This window comes from Pelodiscus sinensis, chromosome 6 (genome assembly GCF_049634645.1).
Source record: "Pelodiscus sinensis isolate JC-2024 chromosome 6, ASM4963464v1, whole genome shotgun sequence".
In the NCBI taxonomy this organism is placed as follows: domain Eukaryota; kingdom Metazoa; phylum Chordata; order Testudines; family Trionychidae; genus Pelodiscus; species Pelodiscus sinensis.
The window spans coordinates 69,749,741-69,775,487 of NC_134716.1; the positions used below are offsets into that span (position 1 = coordinate 69,749,741).

At 39.3% G+C, this 25,747-nt stretch overlaps 1 long non-coding RNA gene across 2 annotated transcripts in view; it reads right to left on the reverse strand.

The window, feature by feature from the left end:
• Window positions 1-1,562: 1,562 nt before the first annotated feature.
• Window positions 1,563-25,747, reverse strand: part of LOC142829901 (uncharacterized) — a 169,919-nt gene continuing 145,734 nt past the window's right edge. For both annotated transcript variants that reach the window (XR_012904807.1, XR_012904808.1), the window contains exon 4: window positions 1,563-5,086. This is a non-coding gene — a long non-coding RNA (uncharacterized LOC142829901). The remainder of the gene's footprint in view (window positions 5,087-25,747) is intronic.

The following is a 25,747-nucleotide window of genomic DNA, read 5'->3' on the forward strand; positions in this document are numbered from 1 at the left end:
AGGACTGCCGCAGGTCCTTTATTTTACAGCAGACCTGCTCCTGGGTCCGCTGGTGGCCTCTGGCGGCCAGGCTGGCAGCCATGCAGCTGTACACAGCCGCCTTCCTGTGGCTAGTGCGGAGATCGTGGATGTTGGAGGCTTTCCCCCAAACCTTGATGAGGTCCACGATCTCCGCACCTGACCAAGCGGGTGCCCGCCTCTTGTGGTCCCGGGCAGGCTCCTGGGAGCCACCAGGCTGGTCCCGGGAAGAGGGGGACGGCTGGGTGGCATCGGGTGGCTGGCTCATGCCGTGCCAGGTGCAGGGTCTGCTGGCTGGGTGCTGGCAGGCTTACCACTGGCACAAACTGTGTAGCCAGCCTGTGGCCCTTAAGGGCTCCGGGGCCGGGAGGGGGGCAGACAAGTTTCCCTGGTGTTGGCCAGAGTGGCCACCAGGGCAAGCTGGGAAGGGCTAGCCTCCCACTAGTTCGAATTAAGTGGCTACACAGCCCTTAATTCGAACTAGTTAATTCGAACTAGGCGTTAGTCCTCGCAGAATGAGGTTTACCTAGTTCGAATTAAGCGCTCCGCTAGTTCGAATTAAGTTCGAACTAGCGGAGCTCTAGTGTAGCGCCTATCAAAGTTAATTCAAACTAACGTCTGTTAGTTCGAATTAAATTTGTGGTGTAGACATACCCTTATTCATTCTGAAAAATATGACAAATAAGACCACCTTCCACTACTATTACGGTTTCATATTATTCCTCTTCCCTAAAGTTTTTATATAATTAACTGTGGCTATAACACAGTACAATGATCAGTTCTTAAATATTGCCCCAGGAGCAGTTCTAGTTATTTCCTTCATGATCTTACTTGTTGTAGGCTTGATGCAGCAAGGAGTATATATGTATTTTACTGCCTCTATGATAATGAAGCAAGGATTTTATAAGCTTTCTTCTACACCTGTGCCAAGTCCATGAAGTTCTGACTAATCACAGTTAACCCACTGCACAATGGATTGGGGGAAAGGATTTAAATCTCCTTTAATAGAGTGAGGTAAATAGCTGCTTGGCACAAAACCTCAAGAATTTCACCATTGAATCAAAATCCCTTTCTTGCTCAGCCACACACAGTAAGCCCTGGAGTCCCAGCTGCACCTCAGCTGTGTAATTTGGGATCCCAGCAGGGTCTGAGCAATGAGGTTTGGGGTCCTAGCTGCCTGCCACCCTGCCTACCATGGAGGTGTCCAGGGTCAGGGCCCTGGCTGACCTCTCAGCCCCAAGCAATGGGATCCAGATTTGAGATTCTGGCTGCCCCACTTTGGAATGTTCACTAGCAAAAAGTAATTATGACCAAAATATCATGAAATCAACAGACAGGAAGGAAGGAAGGAAGGAAGGAAGGAAGGAAGGAAGGAAGGAAGGACGGAAGGACAAGAGGGAAAAGACAGATGATAATGTATTATGGAAGTAATTCTGATGCCTCGGCAGGCCAGCATTTTGAACCAAAATTCTTATATCAAGTCACCTAAGTCCCTATTGCCTGGACCTCTTCTTTACATCAATGTTCCCTTGAGGATGGGGAGCATTTCTGAAAGTCAGGCGACTTCTTTACATTGCCTAAATGCAGTTACCCAATTATGTACATTTTCTATTTCCTGTTGAATACTTTCATTACAATTTTGGACCCCAAAATGTATTTAGATCCAAAAAGTTCGGATAAGCATTCAAAATCTGGAGGCTTAGCTGAACCAGACCTCCTAACTTTTTGACGTTCACTGTTCATTAGTACGAATGTAGTAATAAAATAAACTATGCTAAATATTTTAGCTGAAACTCTGAACTATCACTATGCAAGAGAAGTCATTGGCATCATTCTTCATGGTTTGTGAGAATAACAGGACACATTATTTACATTGATCCTCTATTAGCAATTATTTTAAGTAATTTTGCAACAGTAGAGATGAGAGTTTTGTCATTACACAGTTTTGATGGAATTTTGGTGTAAGATAAATTAACTCAACAGGAAGGAATAGAATGAGAATGTAAGTTATTCATCTTTCCTTCTAAGTGAGCATGACAAAGAATGGACAATTTAGGATTGTGAAAGAGAAAAAGAAGAAGAAAGACAAAGAGAGAACACAGAAACTGAAAAGGTGCCTGCCTACACACACACACACACACACACACACACACACACGATTTACCTGTCATTGCTCAGGTCCTTCATTCATTTTTGTTTTTCTTCATTTAAATCATTGCTGTGGGGGGAGGCTAGGGATAAGGGTTTCAATATGGATGCTTCCCATGGAGAGATGACCATCCCAGCCCTCTCTCACAGCAGCATCTTCGGGCTAAGTGACAAGTGCCTCTCCATGGCCGCTGCAGCTCAAGCAGGCACAGCCATGGGAGGGGTGCATGTTACCTGGCTATGGAAGGCCCAGGTCATCTGCTCCTGTCACTCCCAGGCCAGAGTGAGGAATGCAGCAAACTGTGCACTTCCTCTCACTCCCTGACAAAGGGGAACAGCTAGAAATGTTCCTTTACGAATGTTGGGTGGGGAACTTCAGGCCCCCCTCCACCTTCCTTAAAGGGCACCTGTGAGGTGAGAGACTAGGGGCTGAGGTAAACCCAAGGAGGGGGTGCTCCCAGCCAGACCCTTTCACCTGCATAGTGATTCTGTCTCTTTTTTGTATGGTTTTATGAGAAGCAATCCCATTCCAGACACATTCCATTTTCCTGGCACAACCAAACCCTGTCCTTGTTTTAAGTTACGATTAGAGGAAGCTAACTCTTTTTGTTTAAGAGGAGTTCTTGAACAAACACACAGGCACACAAACTCTCTCAAATATATAGTAGATATATGAGTAGCATGTGGTCTCTGTGGCATCATGATGTTTAATTAGAGGACAGAGTTAATGGTAATGCCCTAAATGAAATTAAAGGAAGTTTAGGCAAAACAGATCCACATTTAAGTTAAGATTCATTTGACATTAGTAGCACCTGCCTCCTAGCCAAGTTAGATTTGTTTTTACACTAAACAGAATTGACGTCAACACTGAAAGCAAGAACAAAATTCTTGAACTGCTGAGCCAGATGGGATCTTAGCTGGGCTCCTCCAATGCAAGACTTAAGAAAACAGGAATGTAACTGGTAAAACCAGAACAACAAAATATCCTACACAGATACATACATGTGCGACACTACTGGATTTAAATTCTATTGTGTAGGTGTATTAACCCTTTCACTACTGATTTGGGTTATTTGGGATATTTTCAACAGCTTATCTACTCATTTCAATTAAACGAGAATTTATCACAGTGTTGCAGCTGGACATTATTTCCAAGCCACTGACAGGATATAAGTACAGTGACTATAATGAGTAGAATGATCAGTCTTCATCAGTTTTCCCAAGAATCGTCTTTTCCCCCCTTATTTCATTATTTTAATTTCAATATGGTCCCAATCCAATGCTGTGAATTTGGTAGTTCTATGTTTTGTTTAAATTAAGGGTTTCATATTTGAAGGGACTGCATTCATTTAACTTGTTTTCTATTTTGTAAACTTACTTAGTGTGAATTAACTTTTCATACCAAAGGTCAGATTTTTAAAGACAGCTTAGTTTAAATAACGGAAAAGCCAGAACAAGAGCATCAAGGATCAAATCCTACAAACACTCACATATATGAGTTGTCCCATTTTACTTCCATTGGACAGGACATAAATGGATTGTAAAGTTTAACATATGGACAAAGGTTGCACAACTAGTGTCTCAGGCTATGCAGACAGGCTAATATTCACCTATGGTGAGTAACATTTGAATAAAAAAACAAAAATGAAATTGTCCATGTGTGAAATTTGATTCAAGTGCTTCTTCTAAAATCCTACTGCCCAAGAGTTTGACCTGGGCACAATGGGGCTTCCAGGAAATAGGCTTCAACACCCAAATCCTTAGCTGCTTGGCCATCATATGTAACTGAAGTTGCAGCAAAACTGCTTCCACTTATGTCACTAAAGAAAAATCATCCAGGGATCCCACAGTAATGGAAGATTGGGCATTCACCCACTCTTCCCCTCTTCTACCACACTGTATCCCCCCCTGTTAATACACCCTATTTTCTCCCCATTCACTGGTGTGATGAGGGAAGGAGCTGACATAAGCATAAGCAGCACAAAGTGAACTTGGTGGATCAGATAATCCAGTTCTTATGCTCAGGCCTAGGAGCTATATGCCTCACAGGCCAAGAGCTTCCCATATGCATTCCAATAAGGTGACTGTTGGAGGCTTCCTATGACAAAGAAAGCTAACTGTGAATTAAAGCTCTGCACCATGGCAGCCTTCGACCAGAGACAAATTAAAACAATTTTTTTAAAGCCATGGCTGCTTTAGAAACATAGTCAGTTTCCTTATGCAGGGGCCATCAACAGACTGAATACTGAAAGATAAAACAAGACTCATAGTAGAAATTCAGGGGCGATGAAGCAACACATTATGATCTGAGATCCTTCCCACATCACCAGAGTACTTTAGAGATTTGGAATTTCCATTCATCTCATAAGTATATTTGATTTGTTTTGTTTTGTAGCAGAATATACATTGAATTTGATTTGCTCCCTTCACTTCCTCTATGAACTTAAGGAACAGGCTTCCACAATTAGGTATATCAGTGACACTAATCAATATTAACTTAGTTTAAATAAGAATATTACTTTATATGCATCAGGTTATCCTAGCGTTCTTTTCTTAAGTGGCAGAAGAGCAAATTCACTAATCACAGCACCATCTAATCTCCTTTCATGTTGATTTTTTTTCAGAACAAAAACAAAAGAACTTCCCAGAAGCCAACTTTCCCAAACTGTCCCAGCACTGCTGTTAAATTCACAGTTGAGAACTCTACAGAGCAGATGTTATTAACAGCAGCATTGGGCAATATTAAAAGGAAATACTTATCTGTGATAAACACATGTTTCCCTGGGCAATTGCCAATGCTATAGGTCTCTTTTTTCAGAACTGGCAACTTTTATGCTCTGTGGTGATGACAATCTTTGCTTCTGCTTCAAAACCAAATGGCTGGAAACTTAAATAGCAGGAGAAAATGGAAAAAAGCCACCTGTGGAGAAAAGGAATGGTTTTGTTTTATGTCTGAGACCAGTACAGCAGTGTGGATCCATTTTTTGTTGAGCTGCTTAGAAGGCCATAAAGTGACACTCCAAATAAAAGTTAAATCACATCTACAGATATAATTAAATTGAAGTTACATTTCTAAATCAGTCTGATAGGAATGCACAGCAGTTTGCCATCTGGATGCCCTCCAGTCTCAGCATCAGACAGCATTCCCCTGTACCTCCTTACCAATACATACTATTAAATGAAAATTTAAATTCATGCAGCATTACGGATGCACATTTAAACACTTGACAATAGGAAATATGAAAATTTAAGGTTAAAAAGGCAATCTTAATGTTGTTCCTTGTAAGTATGCAATACAATGCAATCCAATATTGATTATATACTATTTTTCATATAATACTACAAACATAGGTCAAGTCTTGCACTTAATTTACTCTTGAATACTAACACTAATTTAATTGCCTTACTGATCCAGTATATATTATTTATACAAGTTGATGTCAATAAAGAATCTACTCTATGAATTATGTATTTTAATATTTTGTCACCATCAAATATCTATACAATATCTTCAATAATGTTTGTGTTCTTTGGAGACAAATGTACATCTGGACACTAATTTGTTATGTTTCTTACAGAGTTGTATTAATGTATATTTTTAGGATTTCTTGTTTGAGTAGATCTCTAATAAATACTTAATTCCTATTTTTCATGTGAGCTATCCTCAAACTATCTTAATAAAGTCCACATATTCCTGTATATGAAGCTTGGATATAATTCCCTTGACATATTAAGTGTTACACATGTATTTCAGTTATAGAAGAAATTGGCTGATATGTTGAGAGGTAGGAACTGATTGTATAATCAGACTGTATTGTTATGACAGACTATTACAGGGCCATAGAAGAAGCATTCATGTCGCATTCATGTTCATGTCAGAGTCTTATAAATCTGCAAATTCTGTTGCACGCCTTGTTCCTAACCATTTCAAACTAATATAATTAAATATTAATTTGGAAATGATGTCACAACCTCTTTTCAAGGCTGGCTCTGATAGTTGTCTTTAAATCCTGTGAGTCCTTCGGCGTTTGCAGACAGGATACCCTTGCCAGCATTTGCCCAAACTACAAATGGCACATGCTCTGCCTCCAGGAGACACACAGAGGGTCTAATAACAATAGGCCTTGGGTTCCTGGGATGAGATTACTTATCAAAAGGCAGCATAAGAAATATTGTAGTCCTTTGTTTCTGAAACTGGTGCTCCTTGTCTGCACAACATCTATTTCAGAACAGAATGACATGGAAATCTTGACCAATAACAAGCTTCAAGAAGAAGGGCAACAGAGAAGGAAAGAACTGATCAAAAGGAACAGACATGATCCATACTAATAATAAAACATGGCTGACATTCTGCAAGTTGAATAATGACCCATGTGTGATGACTTTCTAAAGTCCTGGGGAATGCTCCACTGGCTCCACCTCAGGCCTTGCCCCCACTACATCCCCTTTCCCCAAAACCCTGCGTCTCCTTTCCCCCACCGCACCCTGCCCCACTTCTTCTTGCCTCTCTCCACCCTCTCCCCTGAGCACTTCCCATCCTCACTTCTTCCCCCTGCTCTCCACAGAACAGCTGTTCCACAGTGGGCAGAATGCTTTGTGAGGGAAGAGGAGGCATGGATCAGCAGGATCACCAGCTGGCGAAAAGCACTGGGGGGAAGGAGGTACAGCCAATGAGTGCTTAGCACCTACCATTTTTTTTTTTTTTTTTGCGCACTCATGGAGTTGGTGCCTACTTATTGATCTTTCTCTGGAGAAGAGGAAGGAGAAGATAAGTTGAACTCAACCCCTTGTTCACATGGGGCCAAGTAATGTCATCACACTTTGTCAGAGAGTCTACAGAATCTTCCTTTTCTAAAAAAATGAAGAGCAATGATCAAAATGTTGTATTTGTCCTTTTCATGCTGTATTATTTTCACATTACCATTGTGCTTAAGCCCCAATAAACCTTTGAAGTGAAAATTAGAAATGGGTGAAACTGAGTAGATTAAATAAAAAAACCCCTTTTCACTGACCAGAACTCATGCCCAACACAGCCTCAAGGTTTAGAATAATTTTGGGGGGGGATTCTTCTACTTGCTTATCAACTTATTGGTTCTGGTACCAAGATTCCAAAAGTAATTAGTAACATATTTCCAACCAGACCAGAAGCACAAAGTACTTAAAAACACATGAGATTTCCATACCAGTTTTGCAGAATCAAGGAGTTCTGATAAAAATGATGGTCAACTTCTGAGTCTTTATTCAGTTTTTATTGGTTCCTTTATCAGGTAAATGCCAACTGATAGTCACCTCCTAATTTTAAAAAGTGTCTGTACAAAGGATATACCACCCCTAGTTTATTCATTATAATCACTGAATCCTATTTCACAAGTAGATGTGTGTTGAACTCTAAAAGAACTCTTTGGGTTTGGCAGAATGAAAATATTGTTATGTGTCCTGCAATAAGAAAGTTGCACACTATGCGATCCATTGCAAGCTGTTTGCTAATGTAAGCCTTTTGTCACATTGTTGAAACGTTGATTTTGAGCTAGACTGGGCTCAATGCCATTTAATGCTATTTTAAATGCATCCTCATGAAAACTGCCTCTCTTTAGTAGAAACAAAAGCCTTTGCCAATGGCCAAGTGTCTGGAAACCCATCACAGCAATTCAGTTCCTACTGATTTGTGACACTAACCATTGAAGTCATACTGATGAAATGTTAGTTACTGATGCACAGCCTTTAAACCACTAAGGCATCATCTTGGGACCTTATTCTGTGTACTCATCAGTTCTCAAATATTTTTCAAGAATTGCCCACTGTGAATGTTTTTCTGAGAGCTCTTTTACTGAAAGTCTGTTCTTAAATGATATTTTTGGGTTGCCCTCCTATTTTCACCATCATTACACACTTGTTAAAGCTGTCACTGGCATAAAAGCAACACAGATGCCTATATTTAATTTTGTGTATACATTTCCTTCATGTCTCCTGTACGCCATTTTAGAAAGGGTGTGTATGAATCTATGTGTTCCAAAAATTCTGAGCAACTGAAATGAAGAGATTTTTTTTTACAAAATTGCCTTTATAAACTTTTGGGTTTGCTACAATGAACAAGACAGAAACATGTGACCTAAAATAGTTCTGACCCACTGGCTAGCTGGAAAAGGCTGAAACAGGACCATGTGTTACCTTAATATGGGCTAAAACATGACACCCACACAGTGCAATAGGGGAGTGTAAAGTGTTTCATTACACCATTGCACTACCTGAATTGTGATCACCGCACAGGAAAGAGGAAAAAGCACAGGTGCTCTGATGGCCACTCCATCCATAGTAATCACAGCTTAAATGTGAGATAGCATCCATTCAGTGTGGACACTATCTTTCAAAAAAGCAGATTGCTTTTTCGATGCACTTTGGCACTGTGGACACTCTCTTTTGGAAGAAGTTTTTCTGGAAGATATCTTCCGAAAGAAGCCTGCAATCTAGACATAGCCTAATAGACTGATAGCAGCTGACTTTAACTACAGAACAAAGGAGAACTAGAGCCTGAATTATGTCTCTCTCTCTCTATGGTTCCTACTGTGCCCTTTACTTAAAGCTTGTGGTAACTCCAAAATATTGCCTTAAATACACTGTATGCCATTTTGGACCCATTTTCTGAGCTGAACTCTGTGCACCCACAGTTTCCGTTACCCTCTCTCTTCCTTCTTTCATTTTATTGCTTTATACATATTTTTTACCATGGAGCCAAGCACAGCAACTGCTCCTTCCAAACTGCAAGGTACTCCTAAAAGCACAGGGAAAAGAGAAGTTCTCTGTCTCAGCAGCAGAACGAATAGCCTATGGAGATAGTAAACCTGCTTCACTGTGCCACTTGGGGCATGATCCCTCCTTGAGCTCCTCTTGAGGAAGTATATCTCTGTAGCATTTCTCACTCAATGCTTAAGTCTTGTTGTATGCATGAGCATACATTTGAATCCAAAGTCCAAATTCAGTCACAAAATTGCTTACTATTGTACCAAAAATTTTTATAGATAGATAGATAGATAGATAGATAGATAGATAGATAGATAGATAGATAGATAGATAGATAAAGCATACATAAAAATAGATAGTAAGCATAGATAGTAAGCAAGTGTGCCAGTCTCCTCTGCACACATCCCAAGATATTGTTAATCATTTTTACTACTGCCAAACATTATCCAGATGGTTTTAGTGATAATGATCCCCTTAACAATCTCCCATGATGATCCCCAATTTGCAGTATGTGGGAAATGTGCTTGCCATCTCGCTTAATCAAATTACAGAATTAGCTCTCTTAACATAATATTTGGCCATATCCAAAATATATGTAGATGTGAAGCAAAATTGAGTCTAATTGCGGATTTAAATAGCACATCCCAACGTGGGAGAGAATAAATTTTTTTTTTAAATTGAGTTTGTTGCCAAATTTCAAATTAACATACGAAGTATGGCAAATATGGCAAGACAACTCCCATCAAATCAGGACATATATCAGTCTTCTTCATCTAGCTGCAGTTGTGTGCATTTCTGAAGGACAGAGTTAATGTTTCCTTAGAGAAGAACGTTTAGCTGGGTATTTGGCAATTGCCAAGCATGCTTTTAGTTCATCTGATAGAGACTTTTTCTGGAGGATGATCTTATCCATTTCCCACTCATTTGCATCTGAGCACACAACACATTTATTGTGGATAACCACATTCTTTTCTTTGGGGCATGAATATAAAAAAGTATCTTCCTTCTACGGCCCAGAATTCTGCTATAGTTTTGTACTCTATGCTCGATATATAATCACAGTTCTGTTGTTGAATTGCAGCTCTCTTCTAAACATTATGAGGTGCTTCATTTGTTGAGCTCTGAGCAGACATTTTTGCTGGCCGTGGCAAAAAGACAAATACACGCTATTACTGCTTATTTAATTAGTCAAAATAAATTACCTTCAAATTAAAAGTGTTTTTTTCATAGCACATTTCTGATTAACTGTTTTGATTAAATGGGGAAGCCACAGTTTAGGCTTTTAATTCCTACTTTAAATTATTTAAAAGATTTTTTTAAATCACATTAAAGGAGAATTAATTTAAGCCAATATTTGTGGAGTAAGTTAGGGTATGTCTACACTGCATTCCTCTCTCAGAAGAGGAATGCAATATAGACATACCCGTAGATATTATTTTAAAGAAACCCTAAACACAGAGATAGAGAATTGAAGATCTATTATTGAGTTATAGGGAACCTGAGTATTTTCAAGTGTTTCATTGTCCACTGAAAAACAAACAAATAAAAAAATGCAATTCAAGCTGTTCTTCCATATATGGTAAAAGGATCTCAGAAATCCCAGTACCCATTTGATCTTTTTTTTTTCTTTTTGCTATCATGAGGCTACATCTACACTACACATCTTACAACAGCATAGCTGCACCAATGGCTAGGCAAGGCACATCTGCTGAATTCTCACTCTGTTGCCTATTGTTATAGGCATCTGAGTGACAGAGTATTTCCTTTGAAAATCTGACTAGTGTAGCACTTTGATATATGAATCGCTGTTTGAGACAGGACTCATGTACTCTTTCACAAGACTGTTAGGGGGAGGTTTTACAATGTACCAAACAGAGGAGACAATCCAAAGTGACACCTGGGAAAAGTCAAGGTAGATATTAGAAAATAAACCAAGAGGACATTCAGTGCAATGGCATGTAAGAAACACAAAACTTAATGCCAGAAAAACTTGCAGTAGGTGGGAAACTTTGCTTCCAAGGTATTCCTAAAAGCACTATTAGCAAACAAAAAGAGTAATTTGAAAAGTTTTTTCTCTACATCTATGCTATTAGGAAGTTCTAAAAAGGCTTTATTCTTCTATATAAATGATCTATACTTCAGCTGTTCAACATGCCATGAGTGGAGGCAATAAACTTCCTTGGATGTTTGATTAGTTTAGTACAAGTTCAGGCATTTGAAATCTATGTGTGTACTAATAAAGAGAGATATTATAATCCCTCAGATAACAAATGTTAGACCCTCAGAAAGTGTTGGCCAATATTCCAGTTCACTGCTGATCAATGCATAACAAAACTGACTTCTGGTTTAAGTCCCTGTTGTTGTGAACTATAACTAGAAAAGCTGAAGGGAAAAAAATTAATGCTACAGTTAGTTTTTGAAACTAAATGAGAAGGGAGAAATGCCTAAGTTTCATGGAACTAGAGAACATTGAATTATGAATGATTTTCTGTCTAGGGAATTTCTGAGGTCCTTTCATAGTGCATTAAAAATGTTATGCTACCAAAGTCGTATTACTTCTTAACTGGCACTCTGTTCCCTCAGCTTGACAGTTATAAATTGGCACCTTCTGCCCACTTCATCCCTGTGTCCTCCACACAGACACTAATCAATCTAAAATGTTTCTTTATTGTTCGACAAATGGTCTAATTTCCAGACTACATCTCACAAATCACAATAGTATATCCACTTTAGTGAACGTTAGTTTTAATTATTCTTTTGTAAATATTTACTTCTTTACAGGTACTTTTACAGTACTCAACACTGCAATACAGTTACGCTGCAGATACATTTTGAGGACTATTTTTCAAAGATTATAAGGTCCAAATTGCATAATTTAAAACTGGTTCTTCTTTCACAAACATGTAAAAATTCCACTGGGAGTAACTGCAGTGTTTTATAAAGTTCAGATGTGGATAGGTCAACTCCCAGGTCTACACTGTATTCTAGTAGGAGAGACCCTCTTGACATCCCATATGAATGGAAAATTCCTGAGGGTGGAGATAATGTAGAAGAGGAAAATGGCCACAATTTTGCCTGTAATTGGAGTTGCATCCTGCAAAGCAAGAGTAAGAAAGAGGCATCACCAGGGCAGCGGGGCAGTAGTGTTGACAAAGCAAAGCAGATTATTGAGCAAGCTTCACTAGCAGAGCTTCTGAGGAGTGCCAAGTACACAACCTACAGCAAAATGTACTCGGAGGAGGACAGATGGAAGCACCACTTTCTTTCTTTGGGGTGAACTGACTGCCAACCCAAATACATAGGCCAGGGCTGGTGAAGGAAGCCCAGTATGTTTAGTTCAAAGATTTTTCCCTTAAACACTATGGCTGTGTCTAGACTGGCCAGTTTTTCTGGAAAATTAGCAGCTTTTCTGGAAAAACTTGCCAGCTGTCTACACTGGCCGCTTGAATTTCCGGAAAAGCACTGACGATCTCATGTAAGATTGTCAGTGCTTTTCCAGAAATACTATGCTGCTCCCGTTCGGGCAAAAGTCTTTTTCCAAAAGACTAGTGCACAAAAGGGCCAGTGTAGACAGCACAGTAGTGTTTTCCGCAAAAAAGCCCCGATCGTGAAAATGGCGATCGGGGCTTTTTTGCGGAAAACCGCGTCTAGATTGGCCACGGACGCTTTTCCGCAATAAGTGCTTTTGCGGAAAAGCATCCTGCCAATCTAGACGCGCTTTTCCAAAAATGGTTTTAATGGAAAAGTTTTCCATTAAAAGCATTTTCGGAAAATCATGGCAGTGTAGACATAGCCTGTTTATTTGTATTCATGAAAGAAAATCATTGGCTTTTACAGAGTCCTACAGATTATTGCTAAGAGCTTCATTTAAAACAGTTCAAAATATGAAAGGTCATAGTCAAAAGTCACTAGAAAGGGCCTACGTCATAGCCATTTGCATCAATTTTTATTGGTCAAAGGGAATAAGAGATTGTTTTCTTTGCTGCACCAACTTAAATCGGCTGATGGCTGCCATCCTGGCATTTCTCATCACAACCACCAGATTCAAGGTGGTGGAACTGAGAACAGAATCTCATCACCAATACAAGGGTTGATGGGAGAGGAAAGGGAATGGGGGAAAGTCTGGCATTTTTAACTCCCACCAAAGACTGGGGCTTCTGAAATGAAATTCAAGCAGTTTCTTGGCCTCTGGTAGGGCTCTGCTGTGACTCATCCAGACCACTTCTTCCTGTGTGCAGGAACATTACATTGGTGGAACAGGGCACTTGCAATCCTTGCAGACCCTGGAGTAGAGCTCTGCCAAGGCATAGCTTGGAGAGGGAGGAGTCATGGCTAGAGAATACTCAAGATAATCCAGGCTGCTGCAAAGTACAACAGAGAGCAATTGCAGCAGAATGCAACAGTCCTTGGGATTTCTCTGTTCTCCAGGGGATGCAAATGTCCTTGTCCTGCCTGTAGTTTTTTATGGAGGTTATTAGTTTAGTCAGCACAGAGACTCCAAGCCACTCTAGATTGAACTAGAAAAGTAGCTGGGATAGTGGTGGTGGAAGCCTAGTTCAAAGGAAATGGCTGAAGTGCCCCTTTACTGACTTTGCCTTTAATGATGGTAAGTACCAGTAAACCTTGCTTTTAGTACATTGCTCTCTCCTAAAACATTTTTTCTAATGGAATTACATGTAGAAAAGCTCAAAGTATTTTCTGTCCTTAAAAAAAATAAACCCCAAGAAGGTCATAGCCTTTTAAAGAGCTTTGCTGCAGTGAAAGACACTTCTGGATTGGCATGAACTCAGATTGTTTCTCTAATGTATTAAAAACCTATTTACCAAAGAAATCTCTTTCTTTTCAGACAGATTGGTAAAGTCTGATTGGTAAATACATTTGTTTAATAACACAACAGTATATCTTCATCCCAAGTAAACATAAATCTTAGTAAATTACAGTATAACGGCTGCATCAGTGTTCAGAATCACAGAATACCCTTCTTCCACTATCTCTTTTATGTTGCCTATATGTGCATAGGAAAGTTGTTGGTTTAATAGCCCTGAATCCTGAACTCCTCTGTTTATCCAAAAAACAGGTAATATAGAACATGGGCTGGGGTCTTGCATAGCAGCATCCATGAGTAATGCATTCTACCATCTCCAGCTGGCTAACAGATGCCATCTTATCCTGGAGAAAGAATATCCTAGCCACGAGTATTCATGCCTTCATTACCTCATGGCTGAACTACAGCAATGAGTTATACCTGGGCAAGAAACCTTCACTATTTAAGAAACATCAGCTAATACTGAATGCTGCAGCATTTCTCCTTAGGAGTTAGTCTGCTATCAGTACATGAAAACTGTCTTCCACTCTCTATACTGGCACCCCATAAACTATTAAATCAAGCTCTCAGTCACTACCTTCAAAGCACTCCATGCCCCATGCACAGGATATTTACCAGACTGTCTAAAGCTCTGGGAATGAAGACCATTTACAACTGCTCTGCTCCTCTGGAACAATGGAGTCCTCAATAATAAGAATAAAACTCAGCTGCGCAGGAGATGAAACTTTCTTTGGATTGGCCAGAAACCATGAAAATAACTTCTCCAGGAACTAACAACAATCACAATCCTGACCACTTTCCACTTTGACCTTGCCTTCTCTAACAACTGTAACAAAACCATATACAAAATCTTACCAAAGAAGACAGTCTACTGCATCTTTCTTTCTCTGGGGAGAGGTTGAGACAATAACACATGTCAGATGTGTAAAGGTATTGGTTAGCGCACTACTGAAAGGTGTTTTGACAGTATAGTGATGAGTGTGGTATAAAAGCCTACATTGCACAGAATATGCCTCAGAGGTGCAAGCTTCGCTCCACAAAACCTTTTACACATACTCATTTTAGAAAATTAACCAAGATACACAGTGCACTCTCTTTACAAAGGTATTGTTTATAGAGTGCTTGCTTATAAAGGAAAGCTATGTCTACCAGTGCTTAGATCCCCAATATGTCAAACTCAGTAAACTAACCTTGCATTCACAGAGTGCAAGGCCAAAAATAATCACTGTGGTCATATACTCTGACCTCTCACATAACATAGGCTATAGAAGTGCCTATGTTATATGAGAGTTCCTAGAGCAGACCTTTAAGAAAAACATCTAATTTGAATTTTAAAATTGTCAGAGAGGGAGAATCCACCATGACCCATGGTCAATTGTTCCATTGCCTTATTATACCATATTTCCAGTCTGAATTTGTCTAACTTCAACTTCCATCCATTGGACTATAATATACCTTTCTCTTCTAGACTGAAGAGTTCATTGTTAAATATTTATTTCACATGCAAGAATCTCTGGAGATATTTAAGAACAGGTTAGATAGACATCTGTCAGGGATGGTGTAGACGGAGCTTGGTCCTGCCTTGAGAGCGGGGGGCTGGACTCGATGACCTCTCGAGGTCCCTTCCAGTCCTATTATTCTATGATTCTATGATTCTATGAATCTTAGAAACTCAATTAAGTTAAATAGATTGAGTCCCTTAAATCTATCACTTTAAAACATGTTTTTTCTATTCCTTTCATCATCCTCTTGGTTCTGCTTTGAACGTTCTCCAATTTATCAACATCTTTCCTGAACTGTGAACCCCAGAACTGGACACAATATTCCAGCAGCAGTCACACCAGTGCCAAACACAGAGCTAAAATAGTACCCCTATATGCATGTAAGGATCTTATTAATTTGTCCACCACATTGAACTGGGAGTTCATATTCAGCTGATATTCTACTACAACCTCCTAATCTTTTTCAGACTCCATTTCTCAGGATAGAGACACACATCCTATAAATATGGCCTACATTTACACTTAGCCATATTTTAGAAGCTCTCCAGAACGTTCATAACTGCCTTCCAATGCTGTCACTATATTAAAGATAACATTTGCATGTGATTTTAAAATGCATGTCCTATTCTGGACAGTCAGGCCACATAATATTAAAAGCATTCCTCTAAATAAAACTAATAGGCTGCGTCTAGACTGGCAAGTTATTCCACAAAAGCAGCTGCTTTTGTGGAAAAACTTGCCAGCTGTCTACACTGGCCGCTTGAATTTCTGCAAGAACACTGACAATCTCATGTAAGATTGTCTGTGTTCTTGCGGAAATACTATGCTGCTCCCATTCGGGCAAAAGCCCTCTTGTGCAAATGCTTTTGCGCAAGAGCGCCAGTGTAGACAACGTGGTATTGTTTTGTGCAAAAAAGCCCCGAGTGCGAAAATGGCGATCGGGGATTTCTTGCACAAAACCGCGTCTAAATTATTACGGACGCTTTTCCGCAAAAAGTGTTTTTGCGGAAAAGCGTCCATGCCAATCTAGACGCTCTTTTCCGCAAATGCTTTTAACCGAAAAACTTTTCCACTAAAAGCATTTGCGGAAAATATGCCAGTCTAGACATAGCCATAGAGTTTACAGTTCACAGTCAGCTCTTTATATTCTTGGACCGTACTATGCCAGATGGACAGAGGTAGTGCTAAGCCTTTTGTTTCAGGTACATCTTATGAAGCAATTTGCACTTGAAAAAGGCAATGCGTATGCGTCATCCTCCCTTTGTAGCTGGCCAGCTCCATGGGCCAATCCTTCCTTCATCACATGTAAGGCCCTAAAGACAAATAGTACAGAAACAGGTATTGTGCCTGGTCCTTGTGCATCCATGCTAGGGCCAGGTACAATCTGGCCCTTTATGAGATATACTACTTGAGGGTATGTCTACACTACCCCGCTAGTTCGAACTAGCGGGGTAATGTATGCATACCGCACTTGCTAATGAAGCCCGGGATTTGAATTTCCCGGGCTTCATTAGCATAAGCGGGGAGCCGCCATTTTTAAATCCCCGCTGCTTCGAACCCCGTGTAGCGCGGCTACACGGGGCTCGAACTAGGTAGTTCGGACTAGGGTCCTATTCCGAACTACCGGTACTCCTCGTGAAATGAGGTGTACCGGTAGTTCGGAATAGGCACCCTAGTCCGAACTACCTAGTTCGAGCCCCGTGTAGCCGCGCTACACGGGGTTCGAAGCAGCGGGGATTTAAAAATGGCGGCTCCCCGCTTATGCTAATGAAGCCCGGGAAATTCAAATCCCGGGCTTCATTAGCAAGTGCGGTATGCATACATTACCCTCCTAGTTCGAACTAGGAGGGTAGTGTAGACATACCCTTAGATAGGTATGCACTATATGCGGGGCATATGGTTCCTAGCTCGAGAAGACATATTTGCATGGACTGTCATTGAGATAGCATGCTAGGAACAGAATGTAACTGCAGCAGTGCAAGTGACAAGAGGGATTAGCCATCCTGTGAATTAGCCCAACAGAAAGCCTACATATGCAATCTGGGCACTCATATTGAAATAGTTGCCTTCTGTTTTTAGCAAGCTAGCTCAATGACATCTCCTCAAACTGGAAGTCACACCCTCAGTGCTAAGTATAGAGACCCTAAGACTATAAACTCCTTGAGACAGGGTATCATCATATGTTTGAACAGCACCTACCCCACTGGGGGGATGGTCTACAATTGGAGTCCAATACAAATAACAGTCTTATTGAATGAAGGGAACAGTGTTTTCAGAGTACACTTTGCACATTTGTAGCATACATAAAAATATCAATGTATAGTAAAAAAGTGAATTTTACCTGAAAGAATGTATAGGCATTCCAGTGGTAACTCCTTTAAATGAATCCTTGTTAAGTATGCAAATGTTACATATCAATATGTTATAATATGCAAAATATCTGGAGAATAATTTCTCTGTTCTATATTAAAGATGAAGGTTCACAGAGCTCTTCCTTTGACCAGGGAGAAACCACCGGCCTTTGGCCGAAACAGTACTATAATCCCTGCAGCACCTCCAGCAGTTCATAAATCATCGCCTGACATGAGGCCTGCAGCCCCTCTGTAGCAGTTAATAGGAAGAGCGATTTTTCAAGGAAAGCTGCAAGAGAGATAAGTGTACTCGTGCGGCTAATGGGCTTCAATTTGTAGTGTGCTGTGAGGCATAGAGATGAGATCTGCAAATCACACCATTTCTTACTTGACACAAACTCTACTTTGGTAATAAAATCTACCCTACAATTAGCCAAGTGATGTAGACCTTATGGAAAATTAAGTGTATGTGTATAGGGGTGCAGAGAGAAGGAGACGTGTTCAGTTTGTTTTTGTTTATCTAAGCTAGTTTGCTTCTCATTTTCATGCACCTGCAGTTGTTCTGACCAACCACGATCTGTCATGTCAAAGATATCTTACAAGGCCACAGAAATTATAAATTACTTGTTATGTCCCTGTCTTGGAAGAATACCATTGAGAAAGAAGCAGAACCACCTGAATTGAAAATATTGCTTATCAAATAGGCAATATGATAAAAGACACAGAACTCCTTGATTATATGGTATTTAGGACTTGAATGTATAGAAGGAGGAATATACATATAAGCCTTTCTCTTTCTTCTGTATTGAGTTTTTTGCTTTTGTGTAAGGCATGGCAATAAACACCCTTAAGATGAATTTTTGTTTCATTGGGTTCTGCTTAACTGATGCAAGGGATATAATCTGAGGGTAAACAATTATAAGGTATTTTAATTAAATAGAGCTGGTTATTAAGAAAAACAAATGAGTAAATGGAGGGCATGGTCATCTACTCCATCATCTTATTCCAAACATCAATTGGACTGTCTCTAATCTTTTTCTCTTTTTGCAACTTGGAAGAAATATTTGCAAAGAACACCAAAGTGTAGCTGGAGGAACCACCCCACCAATTAAGATGAGTGGATTCTTTCCTAGGTTCCATATTGAGTTGAGAGGTTGCTGTATTACAATTAACTGTCCTGAAGCCTCAGTGCTTATCATCAAACCACAAGCATATTTTGTATTTTCTCACTGACTTTAGATTATCCTTTCTTTTCTGACTTATTGGTGAGATAACGCATTCCAACTAACAGAAAAAATAGCTACAAGGCTGGAGCTAGAGGGAAAATTCCCTGCTCCTTCCTCTTCAGGTTTTAGTTAAGCCAAGGAAGAACATATGCTCAGAATTTGAATTAACCCAACCCAAATAACTCACAAAACTAAAAAAAGAAATGCCACAGAAATCCTTTTTACAATAATACTACTTTCTGCATTGCCTGCCATGAAAATAACCCATTGAATACTAACTATGCCCTGGTCTTTAAACTAGGGAGTTATTTCAAAATAACTCCCCTTATTTCGAAATAATAAGTGGTGCATCCACACTACCAAGCCCGTTATTTCACAATAAGGGGCTGGTTATTATGAATAATAACTTCTCCTTTCCATGAGAAATAATGATTATTTTCAAATAGTTATTTCAAAATAGCAGTAGTGTGGATGCTTCACTGTTGCTATTTCAAAATAACTACTCCCCAGAGTCAATCAAAGTAATTACTCCCCAGTGCTTCCTGGGGCTCTAAGTAGAGGTAGTGCTTCCATATTAAGGGATCCTGCCTTGGACTAATTTCCAGGCTTCCCTGTAGTGTGGACATGCTATTTTGAAATAGTTATTTGGGGAGTTATTATTTCGAAACAAGTTATTTTGAAATAATTTCCTAGTGTCCATATGTCCCTGTGAGAGCAGCCAGAAGTAGCAAAAGAAGGCTACAGTCAGTAGCAGTCATGACTCATAAAGCATCAAAAGAAGAACATATTCATTAGCTAACTTTTAGTTTCAGTATTCCTTTTGGAGGGGGATATTCCATAGCTGATAAGCACAGCACAGTGCTTTCAAGCCAGCACAATCCGTGAGCATTAGTTATAAACAATGCAGTGCAGTATTTTTTTTCCAATTCCTTTTATAGTCTTTTTTTTTTATGTTTTAGGAAGATTTTCTGTGCTATGTTGTTACCTCCTCTTCTCCCATGAATCTTCCTACTAGTGTTGCCTGACAGCCGATAGTGAAATTAGCCAACATTATGCACCAGTAATTACCAAGCACTTCCCAAACCTGGTAGGAGCTGTCAGTAGTGCCTTCCTGCTTTCGAAAGAGATTTTTAATTAATCTGAGCATGTGGATGCCTTGAGTGGGAACACTTTCCGGATTTATTGAATCACACTTAAAAGGACTATCAGATTTCCCTTTGCAGTTTGCAAACTGGAGACCTCTCTAATTTGTAAACAAACTGAAGTGCTTATATAGTAAAATAATATGACGTATTCCTACTTGTTTTAAATATCTACAGATGGACTGGTCATGTGTCATGAGGCTGAATGAGGTAAAAATCTCCCTCTTTGCCCTATTATGCTCCTGCCATTAATTTATTTTAATTATGACTGCACACGGTTTTCCAGCTAGATGCTGGGTTTTCAACTAAACATTTATTTTGTGAATGGTGTCTTCTGTAGAAGAGCTTGGTAGTCACAGCCCTTGTCTAGCTCCTCCTGCTGGATACAACGATGCTGTTGTTGAGCCTTGCATGCTACCTCTGGGTCTTTGGGCACTCTTTTTGGACATAGATTTTTTTCTCTCAAACCTCCTTCCCCCTTTATAAGAGTTGAGGTCCCAGAGTCCAACTTTCCAGGCCCTCAGGCTAATTAATGCTAGCTCCCCAGGAACTTAATATGCCCTTTCCAATTTTGGGCACCTCTGATTTCCAGTTCACCTCCTCAGGAACACATAAGAGTTGAATCAAAGACTCTTCCCTCGCCACTGTTGAGCAGTCTTTAGAATTTGAAAAAGTAGCTTCTCGTGTATCCAGCATGCCCCCCTCAAGCACATGGCTCCTATTGCTTCAGCAGCCAACTTCCTTCAGCCTTGGCTTGTTTAACAGTCAAAAAAGTATATTTTGCTACAAAAGCATTGCTCTTTGGTCCTTTCTCCTGCCCCAATGTTCCCTTCATTTCTGAGTTTTTAAACAATTTCTTTGTTTCACTTTCTGGTGAAATTGCATTGGTCCAAACCGTTACTTTCTTCACAGAAGTTGGAGAAACTGATTTAATCTAGGATGCAGCTATTACTTTGGTCTGCCCAGAAAGATCTATTCAGTTACCAATAGTCTTTAAGGACTGACCTGTTCCTAGGCAGACATGCCAGCACAGTCCCATCTCCTCAGTACAACATGTGTAGGGCAAAAATATTGTGTAGGCAATTTTTTTAACACAGTAAGTTCATAATCTTAAATAAAATGCATGAATTGTAAGTAGACTGATTTCCAAAATCACCACATGGAACCTTGAGAAATCTGAAATACTTTTATGACTTACTTTAGCTACTTTTTCAAATCAGGAATTTTTCCATTTATTTTTTGGCCAGAAATTTTTGGTATTTGAGTTTGTGCTCAAAAATTAAAATTTCCTACAAACCGACACAAACCATTTTTGACCAGCTCTAATTTTAATTTATAGACGCTGGACAGTGCAATGCCTACTTATGTTGATACCTTTAGGATCACACAGACTAGCTACTGAGAGTCATGTTTGCAGCTACTTTACTGCAGAGGAGATGGGCATTAGCAAAGCTCATCAATGAGTAGCCTTCTATGTTTGAGCCCAGCATTCTGAACCCTTTGTCTATAAAACTTTCACATACAGCAAGGTAACAAAAGAACACACACACACACACACACACACAAAATCACATTCTGTTTCTTCATCCACTTCTCTTTGAAATTAAGGCAAATACAGAGATAGTTTTCTTTAGCACAAAGCTGAATTTTTTAGTGTTGTAGACATGCACTATATTTTAGTTTAAGAATCAAATTGCACCTAAATGAAACTGAATGGATTATTGAGGATTCTTGGTGTGCAAAAGAAGGGCAAGTTCTTTGCAATCAACAATTTATTCTACAAACAGGCTTACCTTTTTATGAATGTGTTAATTATTCAAAATTATATTATGGCTTTTTAAAAGTCAGAACAAGGGCGAGACTCAGATACTATCATTAAAGTACTATTCAATCTATTTCTTTGGTTACTTGGTATTCAGAAGCTAAAATATCACTATGTGACTGATCACTTAAGTCACATAAGATTGTGTTTGTTCCCTAAGGTCATGTCTACACTACAGAGAAGTTCGAAACTGCCGCAGTCGATCTTCCGGGGTTCGAATTAGCGAGTCTAATGAAGACTTGTTAATTCTAACTGAGAGCTGGTAGTTCTGCTCCTATGAGGAGTAAGGAAAGTCAAAGGGAGAGTGTACTCCCATCGACCCCCTGCTGTGTGTACAGTGCCAAAATTTGAGTTAATATACTCCGACTCCAGGTATGCAATTAAATGTAGCTGGAGTTGCATAGCTTAATTTGAACCTAATCTCCTAGTGTAAGTGTAGTCGAATCACTGAAAGCTTTATAAACAGAACTAACGTGATTGTGGATCATACAGTCACATGACTACATCTACACAACATCTACAAAAGCAGGGCACTTTTTGCCACGAACATCTGTTAATGCATACATGAATATTTGTGACAGCTTCTGTTTTAAAGAACATTCCTTCAAGCAAAAATAGAAAAGTGATTACACGCAATTCAAACATCATTTTAGCAAACATATAGGTTTAACTCAACTGAACATTTGAGAATATTCTATATATTATGTACTATCAGAAATACCCGGCGTTGCCCAGGGAAAATATAGTAAAAGGTGTGATGAATGAATTACGTCAATGATATTAACATAGCATATTTTATTGGAATACTTTTCTCTTATATATTACTTCAAGAAATTAACATAGCTAGTACTTTTTCTGTTATCATAGGGAAAGGATCTCATAGTTGCAGTTTATGTTACATTCTTAAGAGAAGAATTCAGCAAATGCCTATGATCAAGCACTACTAAAAGCCAATTAATGGCCCAACTAGGGCTGTGGGGGCCCAATTAGGGAGAACTGTTTTTGGGATAAAACCAATCCAGTCATTTAAGTTAGGAAATCAGTAGTATCCATGCAAAATTTTGTGTTTCTATGATCAGGTGCTACTAAAAGCTAATTATCAGTGGGCCTAGTTGGGACTCTGGGGGAACCGATTTCAAGATATAACCAATCCAGTTATTTAAGTTAGGAAATCAGTAGTATCTGGGCAAAATTTGGTGTTTCTAGCTCCTACCGTTTCAGAGATCTTTTGGGACAAACAAACAAACTTTTGGAAATATTTATAAAAAGATCACTACCCTGTGAGCTACTAAGTGACTTAAATTAATGAGAAGAACACCATATATTTTGTCTACAAAGAAGGCCACTTTTTATCAGAGACTAAAAGTATCAGGATTGAAAAAAGTTTTTAAAGATAAGAGTCAGCTTCTTGAATACAATGAAGTAGATTTCCAAGAGATCTGAAGCTATGCCTATTTAGGTTTAGTATTATATTATAATTGCAAGTTGTTCACAACTGTTTTCTTTGTTGTTGTTTTTTTCCTTGCTTCACATCATCATTGTCAATGGGCACATGTTTTCAGGGAAGAAACTCCATATTTTTCCTTTTGTTCACATTCCTGAGACAGCTGCTATGAGGGAGGCACAACATATGAATAACATCCAAAAAGCTGTGTGTGTTGCCAACTTTTTCTTTTTTCCAGCTGCTACCTTTCTCTGATTTCAAGAAAGGCATCCTCACCCCCTTTTTAAGTCCACTCTCTTTAGAAGAGGCTTGAAGCTCCCCTCTGACCCTTTTTGAGGCAGACAGAAGTATATAAAAAGTGCTGAAACTTTTCTGTCTGGTACAGATAGGGCAGCTTTCATTGGACCAGATGATTCTACCTTATTTTGTTACATTCATCTATATTAACATATGCTCTTTATATACTGTATTGTCTTACATAATGCAGTACATGTGGGTAAGGCTAACAGAGCAGGATTCCATCTCTAACCATGTCACAATATGCTTCCATAGCAGCAAATAAAATGAAAACCCTTTTTTAATGGTAAAAAAATTACACACATTCTGGATGAAATTTGTCTCTTGGCAGATAGACTAGAAAAAGCCACTTAATTCCTAGGGTCAGGGTAAATTTCATATTGTATAAAGACCATGCCCTGGGATTATTAAGGTTAGATGTCTTCTTCAGGACTGGCAAGTGTTGAAAGGGCCTAAATAAGTTTGCCTTGTGTCCCTAGAAAATGATTAGCAGTGGCAAATATAGATGGCTGCCCAGGTGGAACACAATTGTTTTACTTTATGTTTGCAGGGGATTCTCTAGTGTACGCCAGATTTTTCTTTGGTAGCAGCAGGAGATAGCCACTGTTCTCATACAGATGGAACAAGATAAAGGCAGTTTTCTACAGTAGGTTCAAGGTTTAATTCAGAGCCAAAGCTCTTACCTCCTTCGCCATTTCCATGTATTTTTGCAATCAGTTTCCCACAAACAGAAAAAGTTATAACATTTAAAAATATGTCTGTTAATCTGACAATAAAAATCAGGTTTTGAGACTTTTTTGAATTCATTAGTATTTTAAGTGTATATATTCTCTCACTTTGGCTAACAGGGCTCAGTTGTAAATTAGTACTAGAAAACAACCCCATCCCACTCATGTTTACTTTTTGACTTGTGCTGAAAATCATATTTGTCTCTTCTGATTTTTTTCAAAGTCCTGTAAGTCCCCTATTGTGCAGTATTTCAGCCACTGAACGAGGCTCATCTGATTGGTGCTGGAACAATTATCTGAAGTCATTTCAGAGGACCATCAGCTAAGCAGATGTGCTGGAGGCAGCTGTCTTTAAAACTGACTGATTATAATATTTTATTTATAGTTCAGTTCTTTAAAAGAGTTAGTAACCTCAAACAGATGAGCAGATGTATGATATTCTATTAAAACCATGAATTAATCAAATAGATAGCTTTCCTACCAAATGAGGCAAAAAGCAGGACAGACTGAGTCCGAATTCTGCACCTGGACAGTTTACTTTAGAAGTCAATGAAGAAAAGCTTTTAGAATTTTATCTTTAACTTGCACATGTTAACGAGGCTAGCCAAAAGTTTTATGTCAAAACTGTTTTGACAGAAAAATTGGGTTTTTGAACAAACAAAGGTTTGCATGAGTAATGTCTGCATTACATGGAATATTTCAATTCTTCATTAAAAACAAACAAACATCTGTCAGCCACAATATCTTGATCCAGATATGCTGCCATTTTGTCAAATGGGTGCTGCAGTTTGGCATTTTTATGTCTGTAGTCTTCTCTATGGGCTCCTCAGTGGGATTATGTCTCCCTTAATATCAGGGATTTCTATGCTTCAACTCTCACGATCTAAGGGTTACTGTATGCTATTCCCCCTTCAGGGTCCTTCAGATGCACACACTTAAGATTTCCAGCTATTGGCCATCACCTGTATTGGGTGGAAACCTGCGTCTTTCTCCCTCCTGGCCTAAGTTTTAAGGTGACACAAGTTCCTGCCTTACATTGTAATATCCCCAACAAGTCATAGTCAGTGTCTGTATTTTGCTTTCTCTCCAAGCGCTACGAATAGTATACTGGCAGTAATTACAAATTACCATTCAGCTCTTTCTGAGCAAGATCATATTTCTTAAGGCAAAAGCATTTCAGAGAAAACATGAAAAACAATAGAGGTTTTTAAATGCATGCTAAAAGCTTACCAGAGGTCATCCATCAGTCTTATGAGTCTCCTCTAGGCCAAAGTCTTCCCAACAAATTAGGGCTCCATATTTGTCATGGAGCTCACAGATATCAAGGATTCTATGATTTCCTGTAACCTCCATGACTTCTGCAGTGGCAACTTCTCAGAGTGGCACAAAGCAGGCACAGCAAGACAGTGAGTCTGGCCCGTATCAGTTCTCGATGATAAATACACATTTTTTATAACATTAGGACCTGATTCTGTCACCCCAGAGCTGTATTTAATGCCTGTAGTA